The following is a 5698-nucleotide window of genomic DNA, read 5'->3' as shown; positions in this document are numbered from 1 at the left end:
CTAGCAGAGGCCGTGATGTAATCTGGCTCTAAACACAGGAAATATAAGTAGCTACAAGAGCAGTCAGCTTATTTGTCATGACCGAGACAGTGCAACTCAGAAAGACACAGACACAAGTTGTCACAGGACGCAGTCTTTCTGAGATTTGCTGCTTTGCATCATGAGACGTAATCCTAATTATAGCCTGAGGTGTATTGCAGGCTTCCTTGGATGCAAAATTAACATTTTGCGCTCTCCTAGCAGAGGCCGTGATGTAATGTGGCTCTAAACACAGGAAATATAAGTAGCTACAAGAGCAGTCAGCTTATTTGTCATGACCGAGACAGTGGAACTCAGAAAGACACAGACACAAGTTGTCACAGGACGCAGTCTTTCTGAGATTTGCTGCTTTGCATCATGAGACGTAATCCTAATTATAGCCTGAGGTGTATTGCAGGCTTCCTTGGATGCAAAATTAACATTTTGCGCTCTCCTAGCAGAGGCCGTGATGTAATGTGGCTCTAAACACAGGAAATATAAGTAGCTACAAGAGCAGTCAGCTTATTTGTCATGACCGAGGCCGTGATGTAATCTGGAACACAGGAAATAGAAGTAGCTACAAGAGCAGTCAGCTTATTTGTCATGACCAAGGCTGTGATGTAATCTTGACGTGACGTGATTTCTTTCCAAACGCAGCAAAATAGCAAAATCCTCGGCTACGACACAATTTAAATTGTTCCGTGGGTGAATTTAATATCCACACAAACGACAAAGTTTCCGCAGCCAACCCCGAGAACATGCAGGAATTTTAGCCATCAGCTTGTTCTGTACGCCGTTATTGCTCTCAGGATTTGCCTTCCATTGGGCATGCCAACCACCTAGCATTTTCATACGTGTTACAATGGTGGCCACAACGATGCAGCTTTTGATGCAACTCACGTCTGAATGTAGCAAAATGCTCCCTTACAACACAATCTAAACTGCACAAACTGCAATAACCGCAGTACGTTAACCACTGTTTCGTATGTGGCAGGAAATACGTGCTCATCACGAACAATCACATCAAATAAGAATAAGGTAGTCTTTCCTGGCATGTACACATATAAACACACATTTATTCCTTCAATGGTTACTTTGCACACGCTAGCCCTGCAAGAATAATCTAGCATTGTTGGGAGAGGGCACATCGTTTCGAATGGTCACGTATGGTGAAGTAGAGGCATCGCGACATACTGATGTCTAATAGCTACGTGCAACACTAGAAAGTGGTCGTAGAGTTTGTCTGGCAACAACTGCTTCAGTGCTACGGGCCCAGTATAAACCAAGAAAGTACGAAGCTCTGTGGCCTTCCATCTTTCTACTTCGTCAATCCCTCTCGGTTTCCTTTGGAACGCAGAGGGAAAGTTTTTTCGGTAGGAATTCCGTCTGTCACTGAGGGTACGTTGCGGTTCTGGTGTCAGTTTACCCCTACCATATTTCCCTCCTAACCATAGACTAAGAAGTCTTCGCATTACGCCTAGGCAGACCAAGTGCATGTAGTCAAGGGGGAAAAGGTAAATCCCATCCACATTCAGACACAAAAAAGGTGATGATCCAGTATGGTGGCCTGCACAAATCTGCAGGCGGAAGCCATCATTGGTGTGAAGTGTAGCATCCATGTCTGGGAAGGTCATTCTGTTATCTTGGTGCACACCTTTCTGTGTACATCTTTCACATCCATAATAACCACTATGGCCTTTGATAGATTTCAAGAAGCTACGTGCTACTGCATCACATATTACAGCTTGAAGCTTTACAGTCAAGTGCCTTCCTTTGATTTCAATGCCATTGGTTGCCAAATTCTGCATTTCGTCCAGAAATGGCCTCAAGAAGGTTTCCAAACTCGGTGGCTTGCCGGCACCACAGTAGATGCTCACGAGAAAGGGCTGACCAGTGCCATAGTTTGTCACTGCGCATACTATTGGCCAAAAGCAGGTGGAGGAGCTCTTATAACGTGGGAGGCCATCAATGCTTACTTGGAGCTTGATGCCAGTTGAAGCCACACAAGTTTTCATGGCTTCCATGATGCCGGTCCTCAAACCAAAATGTACAAAAGTTCCACCCTGTTCCAAAGGAGCCCTCCGTTGCGTGCCCAGAATGGTTCGGGCGTCCTTTGGAATCTGATGGCCAAACGATATCAGCAGTGAAGCAATGTCGTTGAGGCAAGAATGGGACATGTTATGTTTCATAGAAATCTTGGCTAATCTGGTCACTAAACTATCGTCCGCATGTTCAGCGGTCGATTCAACTTCTTCATCCAGAGAATCACCATGGTAGCTGTGAAGAAGCTGCTCATCTCCTTCTAGGTCGTCGCATAACTCGTCCCAGGATATTTCAGAGTCTGTATCCCCTTCGATAGAGTCCGACGTGTTGTCGTCTCCAGTAACGAAATGCTCAGAAGCTTCGTCTTCGGACTGACGGCTTGGCTGCAGTGGAGGTGGTGGAGATGATGCTTCATTGTTCTGAATTTCATTAACAGCGTCTTGGAATGCCTTCCGTAGCGCGCGATAGCGAGTCGACCTTGACATCACCGGAAGACGGGCACTTCCTGGGTGAAAATGGATGAATGAAGTGCTATGCGCTCCGCGATAGGGAGCGGGAGTCGGTCATTGTACACACAATGAGTACGAAGTACGAACACGTTATCTGAACGAATAAATAAATATCCAAGAATGCAGAGATGGATGGAGAGCGGGCGAAAGCACGGAGTACACTAGCTCGCCATATTGAAAGGTTGTGTCAAAAGCAGAGCTGTCCACCTTCGGATTTAAAATTAAGCCCCACCAGAAAAGAAAACAAAAAAACACGTAGAAACGAAACCTTCGTTACTTCACATTTTATTGTGTTTTAGTTCCGTGCTATTTCAATCCGTTTCCGAGTTATCGCTCTCATTCTCCGTTTCCGTTTTTTTCCGTTTCTGCTCTTCCCACCACCACTTTCAGCGCCGTGTTTGTTTGCTTGTGGCCGGTGTTGTGTTGTCCCACGTGTATTTCACCGCGTTGGGAGTTGTCTCTTTACATTTCGTGTTGTTCTGCCAGCTGTCCGTGGTCCCGTGTCCGTGCCGTGCTTATTCTCGCAGTATAACTGCTTGTTGGTGCTTATAATTGTCAACCGAGTCGCCGCTGTCATGGCCCCTGCGGCGCGGAATGGGAAAGCCGAACGAAAAATCAGGTTTGTACAAATGATTCTTTCACAAGAATTGCTTGGTGTGGAACATTAGATGTCCCTGATCACTTTTATCTATTCGCAAGCACTGTACAGAGTGCAAATCACGTGTCTGACTTCTTCACTTTACGTGCAGCAAGCTGTACGGCATCATCAAGTTCGGAAATGATACCGTAGAGCTGGTGCCGACGAACTGGATAATTGATGGAAGGATCTGCCTTTGGCCCCCGAACCGGACAAACTCGCAGATTATGACCATGGTCAAGGCGCGGACAGAACCGGGGGAAGATTGGGTGCCGTACACCTGTGTTGTCATGGCAACTTTTAGTGAGTGTATAATCTCAGCGTATTTATTCATGTGCCGTTTCAGTACCAACTGTTCGGCACAAAGAAAGCCAATTAGATAGTATTGCATTAGTCTTTGTATGAAGTAAATGAGATGTACTTGGTTCTTTACTGGCCATATAAGTAAACGGCCGAGATGTTATTTGATACTGACGTATGTTTCTCGTGTGCAACAGACAGCTACAGAAAAGCAAAAAAAAAAAAAAACCTTCGTGACGCGGAGTACACCTCCCACTTGGACACAGAGACAAGTGAGGATGAGGAGGAAGAAGGTACCCACGGAAACTTGCATTGGTACGGTGCTACACAAAATTTTCTTCTTCCAGCTGAAGTGTACCAGCCAGCAAAAAAGAGAATGCAGCTGCCACCGCCACGTGAGCCTCACATTTATTAACACCAAGTTCTTACTCACAACGTTGTCTGTTTGGTTTCGATCTTTTCAGCAAAAAGTGTCATTGAAGTTCCAACACCTCCTTCAGGTGAGGGCTTGAGGAATTACTGCTCAGAGTTGCGAATTTTGGGGCAAATTTGGTACCGTTTTCTTTTCTTTTTTGCGAAGACCGTGAACTGAGATTCCGATGTAATGACTTGTTGCACATCCTGACATGGTCATGTTTCAAGGAGACTTGCGTGATGAAATCCAAATAATTCCCGGAAAGCACTGGATCTGCTAGGCCTGATACTGGAATCCTAACTGTGCAGGTTTATGTTCATTAATATTAGTCGCATCACATTGGCAGCTGGGCTTTCAGTGCAGGCACACTTAGCTTTTCAGTAATTCATAACATTTTTTTGTCTCTTGTGTTTCACCTGAACATTTGTAGTCCACTCTAGTCATCCCTTACAGACAGTGGCGTCACTAGGGCCAGCTGCACCCGGTGCGGCGGCCCGGTCCGTCACCCCCCCCCCCTCTTTCTGCTGCTATCCTCCTCCTTTCGCGGCACAATCCCTCAGGCCCACGCCGTGCCCCGTGTAACCATGTGCCACTTGTGCAGTTCAGATGGTGATGGCAAAAGAAATCAATAAAATAATAAAATAAAATAACCAGAATACATGCAGCCGCATTTTACTTAGAACGATATTATATACATGACGTCGTGCTCTTCCGCCATTTTACTCGTTTGATCATAAACAGGTGCAACGTGTGGCGTATCCTTATGCCACCAGTAGCACTGCCACGATAAAATGCATTTTTTCGGACGCTATGACGTGGCCTCGACCATTATGTGTATTTAGGTAAACGATGCGGTATTTGGTGACAAAGCCTTTGCGAGCTAACGGAGACGCCACTTGTTGCCCTTCGCACTCACGAAATCCGCTAACGAGAATCGGCGAGAAGTCATCATGAAGAAGTCTTCATGGTGGACTGAACTTGCAAAGTGTGACATCATTTTTATTTCTGACAGCAGAAGGATCTCAAGGTTCCTCATGCAGTAGCCAGGATACACCATCTCCAGTGCACCGTACGTTTTTTGTTTCTACTATTTCTGCTCCATAGGAAAGAAAGCAGTTTCATATGGTTGCTTGTGGGAACACGCATGAGGAATTTTTCATTGATGTGAGTTTATGACCTGCAAGGTTATTTTGTTTCTGTCCTGATAAGGATCCCAAGGTCGCTCATGCAGCAGTAAGGATGTGCCATCCATAGATCACTGTAAGTTCCCTGGTTTAAAAAATACATGGAAAATCTGTTCGCGCAGCTCGTGGCATGTACAAACATGATTGATGGATTTTATTGCCCAAAATTATAAATTGTACTTCCATTTCCAACAGTGCAAAGCCCTCGCGCCCGGTCACCATACACGAGTCATGGAAGCAGCCAGGAAGCTCGGTCTCCAGTGCAATGTAAGTTTTCCCAGTACTTGTGCACGAATGTACTTGTACCTGTGTGTGTTCCATCAACAACTAATGTTTTGTAACACATGCATGTGTCCCCCTCTAAGATGGGCTGCCAAGGGACACCATTGCCAACAGTCAAGTGGGAGAAGGCGCAGACGTAGACCTGAGTGGTGAGTCAGTCTAGATTTTCAGTGCACTCTTCCACGTTTACATTGCATTCCACCATAGGAAAATCATCCTTGGCATCCAACGAAATAACGTGTTTGTGCCCAGTTTTTGAAAAAAACATCACCGATAAGGACGGTTCCATCTCCAACTATAATCGAAACTG

General features: G+C 45.6%; 1 long non-coding RNA gene across 1 annotated transcript; it reads left to right on the top strand.

The window, feature by feature from the left end:
• Positions 1 to 3854: 3854 nt before the first annotated feature.
• On the top strand, positions 3855 to 5366 carry LOC135370550 (uncharacterized). Its single transcript, XR_010415372.1, has 5 exons — positions 3855 to 3902; positions 3972 to 4007; positions 4935 to 4991; positions 5132 to 5182; positions 5302 to 5366. It is a non-coding gene; the product is annotated as an uncharacterized LOC135370550 (long non-coding RNA).
• Positions 5367 to 5698: the final 332 nt, after the last annotated feature.

The sequence above is a fragment of the Ornithodoros turicata genome, chromosome 1 (genome assembly GCF_037126465.1).
Source record: "Ornithodoros turicata isolate Travis chromosome 1, ASM3712646v1, whole genome shotgun sequence".
Classification (NCBI taxonomy): domain Eukaryota; kingdom Metazoa; phylum Arthropoda; class Arachnida; order Ixodida; family Argasidae; genus Ornithodoros; species Ornithodoros turicata.
The sequence above is the reverse complement of the archived record's forward strand: the minus strand, read 5'-3'. Positions and strand labels throughout refer to the sequence as shown.